This window comes from Nilaparvata lugens, chromosome 2 (assembly GCF_014356525.2).
Source record: "Nilaparvata lugens isolate BPH chromosome 2, ASM1435652v1, whole genome shotgun sequence".
Classification (NCBI taxonomy): Eukaryota; Metazoa; Arthropoda; class Insecta; order Hemiptera; family Delphacidae; genus Nilaparvata; species Nilaparvata lugens.
This window is the reverse complement of record NC_052505.1, coordinates 8,475,822-8,484,214: the sequence shown is the minus strand read 5'-3', so window position 1 is coordinate 8,484,214 and position 8,393 is coordinate 8,475,822.

Genomic DNA, 8,393 nt, shown 5'->3' with positions numbered 1-8,393 from the left:
ATAATGTAGATAAAAAAACACAGTTTCATTTCTACCACATTTATATTGGATGTGACTCTTCTGTAACATTTGTTCAAAATTATGAATGTTTTTTTTTCTAATCATGGAGGAATTCCTCAATATCAATAATCCATTTCAACAAATATCGTTCTAATGCAGATAATTAGATCTTTTCCACTGGAAATCCACACCTCTCGTATATATACTGCTACCTAAGTTGAGAAAATGTGAAAATTCATCAAATGGCAGATAATCGGGAAGAATAGGTATGTAACCATTTCCATTACTTAAGGGTTTGATGAACGTTTAGGTATTTTACACGTACACATCAGTTGTGAGAGACGTCTCCTTTAGCAGTGGTGACGGGGATAGCTAAACATGAGTCTTGAATCCTTCAAGGGTTCAAAACATTAACATATTATAATATTGTTTGAGTTTCATGCATGAATGGTCTTGAACGAATAATATTACACTATGTAAATGGGAATGCAGCAAACTTCATTTCATCATTGGAAAGTACAGTAGGTAATTTGCAATTTTTAAATAAAAGTTAAGTGAGCTAATTATGCAGAGTGAATACACTACTATTAATCTGGTGTCTGTTCAATGTGCTTAGCTTACATACCAGATAACATGATAATAGTATGACATTTTACATGATAGCGATGCAGTTTATACATGTAATACAAATACACGAATTTTGAGTGAATGAGTAGAATAATTCTTTGAGAAAATTTCCCCCATCCAAAATGGCGACCAACCAAAGATGTAAGATAATATTACATTGGAATGGCCACTAAAGATGTTCCATAATGCAAATTTATCTTGTATGATTTCGCATCATTTGGAGAAGAGTGAGAGGATTCGTGCACTCATCATCTCTACGAGATATTTGAATGACGATTTGAAGGTCGTTCCATATTGAATACGCTCATCTTATAGTTCACATTTCTCAGGTTTGTTAGAATCGTGTCCCGTGGAAATATTCATCAATATTCGAGAACAAATTTATTATAATATATAACTTCTCGTGAATTCAGAAATACAATATTTAAAAATAGAATATTCATAACGAAAGATTGAATTTATAGTTTATATTTATTTATTCATTTTCTCAGTCGTACAATTATTTTTACAGTTATATGAGGAGGCACAACAGGCGTTTGCCTGGAACTGTCCCTTTTCAAATTTTTATTACAGTCCAAATCGAAATCTAGGTCGATCTACCATCACTCATCAAAATAACAATTCATTCACATATCAAAAAAAATCTGGTGTGGCGCACTCACACAACCGGTCAAACTTCTTGGAATTTATATGGACTACAAGCTGAACTGGGACACACATATTGAGCACCTTTCAAAAAAAATTATCTCGAATAGTCTATTTATTGAGAAAACTGAGAGGCTGCGTGAATTTGGATACACTCATATTGACCTATTTTGGGCTTTTCCACTCTCATTTGAGTTATGGTGTGCGTCTATGGGGTAATTCCGTCCATGCTAAAACAGTGTTCTTATGGCAAAAAAAGGCTCTTAGAGCTATCCTAGGACTAACACAGCGAGATTCATGCAGGCCACATTTCCCTAATTTGGGTATACTAACCCTTCCATCTCTCTTCATTTATTCCAATTTAATTCACGTCAAGAAAAACTCAGAAAAATTTTCCATTCATGAAGATTACCATGCATATAATACTAGGAACAGTAGGAACATTGTAGCACCACAAATAAGACTCACTAAAACTATGAGAAGCCATACTTTCCAACAGTGCATATTGTACAATAAACTGCCTCAAACAATCAGGAATCTGCCTCCAAACAAATTTAAGAAAATTGTATACAGTTATCTGAAAAATAATGCCTTTTACTCACTTGAGGAATACCTGAATACCTGAATTGCATGTATTTTATGTAATGTAGATAATTATGCTTCATCTGTTCAATTTGTATCGATTTTCTGTTCAATTGTGTGTAGACTACTTTTTAAAAGTATGTATTATGACTTGCCTAATGCTATAATTGTAGCCTGATGGTTAATAAAACGAATCTTGAATCTTGAATCTTGAATCTTTCCTTGCCGTTATGAAAATTGATCACATGACGCTAGTGTTCCCGCGCATCTCAAGTCTACTATTCAAAGATTTGAGCCAGCTGGTGACAGGGCAATAACGCTGGAGACACACGAGGTCTGCTATCTCTTCATAGTGAATCATTTGATAGAATCAACAGTTGCCAACAGTTTGCAATTGGATAATCACATTTTCTCGAATTTCGAGCTTATTTTTAATTTTAGGTAAAAACGTTACTGAACCAGGCGCGGATCCAGGGAGTGGCGATCGGGGCGATTGCCCCCCCCCACAACTTTTCCAGTGATGTTGAAAAAATCTACAGTTACTTAAGTCCAGTCAATATAGACATGAAAAAAGGAGGTGTGCTTGCATTTTATATTTTAGTTTTTATTTTTCAATATATTGTTTGGATACATAAAACAAGTCAAGAACCAATTATTTCATGCAAAATTTCCTTGTGATAGATACACGATGGCTCAAAACCCTCTTATTTTCGGTTCATTTACCAGTTTTCAGTTATTTCCGTCAAATCCTGAAACAAAAATTATTTTTCGCTTTTTTTCAGATCATGAAATCTCCATTGTCATCACATTAAGATTTCGCACCATGATATAAGTTTATTAGATCATGTTCTATGAGAATCACCCGTTAGATGCTCTGATTGAGTGGAGAGGCTCGCATAAGGACACCTCAAGGATCAAAATTTCAAACACTCATAACTTTTGACACAATGATCGGATCTCATTGTACTACAGCTCATTCTTCTCTGCTCGTCAAGACGGTCAAAATCATGCATCATAAGTCGAATTCGTTCGAAAAATATGAAGTTCATCCCTGCGTGTAGTTTAACCAGTATTCAATACGGTACTCAAATAAATGACCAATAATTCAGAGCTACGTGAGTCGGTAACCCATTATTATAAAAAAGGTCTTGATCTTGAATTTTAATTTTTTCCCCTTTTTAGTCGCTGAAAATGGAAGAATATGATCGTAATGTGAGATTCAATCATTAAAAAAATCAAGAAATCGAAGTTACTTTCCTCATATTACAGTGATTCAAAATGAATTCAAGGCAATTGAGCTCATAGAGGATGGAATCGTCCACAATTTGGAATCAATCATGAGTTCCTATGATATATCAGACTCTTTTTGCAAACTCTTGATTAACAGAAAAATTAGTGAAAAAAATGAGAAACAGAAATCGCTATTTTTAAGAAACTTATAAGAAACACTATTTTAAGAAACTTAAAATTGGCTGTATCTCTCTAATGATACTGGAATCGAAAGTATTCTTCATTGAAGTGAGAAAGAAAATATGCTTTTCCACATTCACATTTTGAAATTTTATCCGAAGTATTTCACAAGATACACAGCTTTGAATATGGGAATTGGTCATTTTTTAGTGAATTGAAATACTGGTTAAAGTACACTCAATGATGTACGAATTTTTTTAGAAAAATTCTATTCTCTAATTTCACTCAATATGATGCATGATTTTGAACCGCCTTGACATTGAGATCTGATCATTGTGTCAAAAGTTATGATTGTTTGAAATTTTGGTTCTTGCGGTGTCCTTATGCGCGCCTCTCCACTAAATAAAGAGCATCTAACGAGTGATTCTCATAGAACATGATCTAATGAACTTATATCATGGTGCGAGATCTGGATATGATGACAATAGAGTTGCTGAAACTTGGGTGTTTTTCAAAATACAAGGATCATTGTTGTGAGGTCTACCTGTAAATCCATATGAGATGGAGTGCTCTACCTATGTAGAGCACAAAATTACGCTCAGAGCAATCTTGACCTATACATTTAAATGGTAACAATGGGAAGATATTGTAGATCAAAAACTAAGATCATAGAAATTTATTTTTTCTCAAAATTCTACTTATTTTTGAATATTGTAACTCAGTACCGGTACTCATTGAAGATAGAAAGTTTCGAATGATCTCAACAATTTATTAGTAGTTTCATAATCTTAATAAAAGGCGGGAGCAAATTTTTCTGATCGATTAAAGGATTTGGCGGAAATAACTAAAAACTGGAAAATACGAGGTTTTTGGTCCACTCTGTATCTACTATCTAGCACAGAGGGAAATTTTTCATGGAAAACTTGGTTCTGGATTTCTCCAATGTATCCAAACAATATATTAAAAAATCAGAACTACAATATAGAATGCAAGCAGCAATGTATATAGTGACTAGACTACTATTGTAGTTGCAAAAATGAGCATCATGACCTTGGCATTTAAATGGACAAATTCAAAAATTCAATCAATTTCAACCAATAAAGCTCTCAAATGCTGTTTTGGATTAAAAACTTTAAAAACTTTCCGTGTGGTGGGGGTGTTGAACGTGGGGGGGACCTCTAGGCGACAACCCCAATCGCCCCCCCCCCCAGGTTAGGGTCCTGGATCCGCGCCTGTACTAAACATTAATTGTAGAGATTCTCATGCTCAATCTATTCCACTCGAAATTTTTTGTCTATATTGTATCTGAAGCCTGACTTATCCAATGGAGTTCAGCAATGAGGTATCCAGAGTTCTTGATGGTGGGGGGCGGGTTGATGTTGTTTATACGGATCTCTCAAAGGCATTCGATTCAATCAATCACAGAATATTAGTTAAAAAACTAAAGTCGATTGGTTTCTGTACAAGCCTGGCAAATCTTGTTGAGAGCTATTTGAATTCAAGAGTGCAGTATGTTAGAGTACATAATTTCAATTCTAGAACTTTCAACTGTACATCTGGGGTGCCTCAGAGTTCTAACCTTGGACCACTTCTCTTCCTCCTCTTCATTAACGATCTCCCTGCTGTCTTTGATGGTTCATCCTGTCTGATGTATGCAGATGATGTGAAGCTGTACAAAGCGATTTTGAGCCCTGATGACTGCCTTAGCCTTCAAATGGATGTTGATAAACTAAGTGTATGGTGTATGTATAATGGCCTTAGAATAAATATAGCTAAATGCAAAACTTTATCATTTACCCGGCAGGTAGCTTCACACAGATGCATCTATAGTATTGATGGTATACCGTTGGAGGAGGTAGAGTTTTTTAAGGACCTGCGTGTGATTTACAGCTCTGATTCTACATTCAATAAACATATAGACCTTTTGTGTAGTAGGGCCAATCAGCAGATGGGGTTTATCCTGAGAACATGTTCACCTTTCAATGATGTCTCACCCATAATATTTCTGTATAAATCTCTTGTCCGAAGTATTCTTGAGTATGCGTCTGAAATTTGGAACCCTTATTGTAATGATCAAGTGCTACTTTTGGAGCGTTTACAAAATAAATTTTTAAGGTACATTTACTTCAGGAAATTCAATTTCAATTGTCCGTTTGACTTTCCTTCTGACACTCTGAGAAATATGTTTCAATTGAAATCATTAAAAACAAGACGAGATGTTAAGTCTTTAATTTTCCTTCATAGCTTATTAAATAATAAAATAGATTCCCATATTTTGCTTTCATATGTAAATATTTAGATATCTACCATATCACGTCGCTCCACTTTCTCTTTTTTTGTGCCCCGGTCCAGAACTGTGAGTCACTATAATTCTCCGGTCAACAGAATTTAAAGACTTTTCAACTGTTTCTCTGGGCAACTGGACATCTTCTGGTTCTCTCGTGAAAAATTTCATAGAATATTAAACAGTCTATTGTGAGATATCCTTGCTCAGTCGTGTTGTCGATTATTTGTTGCTGTATATAGGTGTGCTGTATCTATTGCACTATGTACTCGTACTTCTTACTCATTCTGTTGCTTCATTGGCAGGTACCAGTCCTCTGACATTCATTTGTTAGTTTTATCCATTCTTTGTAACATTTTTACTTTAATTTTAGAACCTTTTCATTTCTATATTTCGTTTTATAACTATTTTATTGTATACATCTGTTTTTTCCTTCTCTTGTATTTCTATAGTTTTTTTCTTTTAACAGTATTGCAATTGTAAGTTACTTTGTTCATTGTTTTTTTTCATTGTATAATAATCTTGTATTGTTGTATTTGTGGAGGAGACACATTAGGGGTAACCTGTTGTCTCCATAAATAAATAAATAAATAAATAATTGAGAATCTGAAATCAAACTTTGCATAGATGGGGCGGAGCTCCTAAAATTTTTACAGATATGGGACTTGTGGCAGTTGATAGAGCTTATCGATGACAATTCCAGGTATAACTTTAATCAAAATCGTTGGAGCCGTTTTCGAGAAAATCGCGAAAAACCCTGAGTCTGTTTTTGACAACATTTTTGCCATTTTAGCCGCCATCTTGAATCGCATTTGATCGAAATTGTTAGAGTCGGATCCTTATATTGTAAGGACCTTACGTTCCAAATATCAAGTCATTCCGTTAATTGGGAGATGAGATATCGTGTACACAGACGTATAGAAATTTAGAAATTCGGGTACCTTGATTTTTTTCGGAAAGCAATACTTCCCTTACCTACGGTAATAGGACAAGGAAAGTAAAAACAAACACACCATCAATTACAAATAGATAATACTATGAATTCGATTCAGAATGATAGAGACTATGTTTGCTACAATATTTGTTAATATACTATATACTATTCTACATTAACAGCATCTAGTTACTTTTTTGGACTTTCTGAAGTAAACATATTTTCTAAAAAGAAGAGAGATAAACGAAAATAAGTTCTTCTTGTTGAATTTTTCTTCTCGTGAAATCAGCTGAATGATCCAACACATGCACTCGTTCACTCACTTCCATTACGGTATCGACAGATAACACAATTTCCAGCTGTTTTTCGAAGGACGTATTTATAATTTTAATGTCATTCAGCGAGTTATCCCAGGGTTGAGAACTAGTGAATCATAAATCTACTTTTTACCAAATTTCGTGAGAATCGTTAGAGCCGTTTTCGAAATCTGGTCACATACAGATAACTTATATAAACATCTAAACATATTAACAGAAATTGCTCGTAATAGTATAGGATAGAACAGTATAAATCACAAAATATGGTGGAATCTTTTACATCACCAAAGAAATTCTTCATTTTGGAGAGAGTGCTCAGACAAGAATAAGTATTTCTCCAATTTTCATCTGTCAAAGCAGGAACTTTTCACATTTCTCTTCAGAATATATTGTTTCATTGAAAGATGTCAATTAGTGCAGTCCTGCAGAGTCTGAATTCATTCTCGAATTTCACTGGAGAGGAAGACATGAATATATTTTCCAATATCATCTTATCATCCTTCTTTATAGCGAATACTTGTTGAGGATTGTGGAGAACATGTTCTTTTCTATAAAATAACTGCCTCATCTAATAAGCTGATAAGACTCTTATTTATGAACAAATCTCATACCTCCTCTTTTCAGTTTACAAAATAAGTTTCTTTCAGATTAGCCCTTAATTTGACCAGAGGTGAATATTTATCTCTCTCCCAAGATGCTTTCTATCAAATAATTGAAGAGTGTATCATATTGGGCCATATGAATAAAGTTGAGCATCTGCTTATACTTTTGAAATATGGAGCATTTGCTTAATTTTCTATGAATAAACGTGAGCAAAACCTTTTGCTCATGCTCATCAAAAAAATATTTTGAGAATTTGCTCGAAAGTAAAAGCTTATACTCAAAATTGTATGAATAAACTAGAGCATCTGCTCAACTTTTGAAGCAAATGCTTCAAAAAAGGTGAGTCTAGTCTAAAGCAGCTTATCACCTTTTGCTCATAGTAAAATGGCTCAACTAATTCGTATGAGGATGAGGAAACTATACCAGATACGATCACAACCAATAGTTGAGAACTATAAAACCCGTTTTAGATCACCATTATTCCTACAAAAGGATACTGTAAATACAAAAGATAGCTGATATACCTGAGATAAAGGTACCTGATATAAAGATAGCCATCACAAAATAGGAAATAGGCATTTAAGAAGATGAGAGTGTAGTCGATTATAAGAAGCTATTGATTTTATAAGAATATGCTGAAGATTATTATACTGATGACATTTTTTCACGCTATTATTTCAAAATTCTAAACTCAACCAACCTAAAACTCCATTCATAAATAGAAAACAGAGCAGTAGACGCAAACACAAGCGGTGTCCCTTACTTGCATATTTAGCGCTTCCATGAGCTATAAAAACAAAGTAAGGCTACAAAAGCGAATCAGCTGATGAAAAATTTTAAAAATACGTGAGCGTTTGCTTCAGAGTTCAGGAGCATAAGGTAAGAGTATAAGGTGAATCTTATATAAAAATGAGCAAATGCTTTTGCTTCTACCTTTTGCTCATGATCAAAACCTTATGCTCCATGCTCTTGCTCATGAGCATTTGCTCTG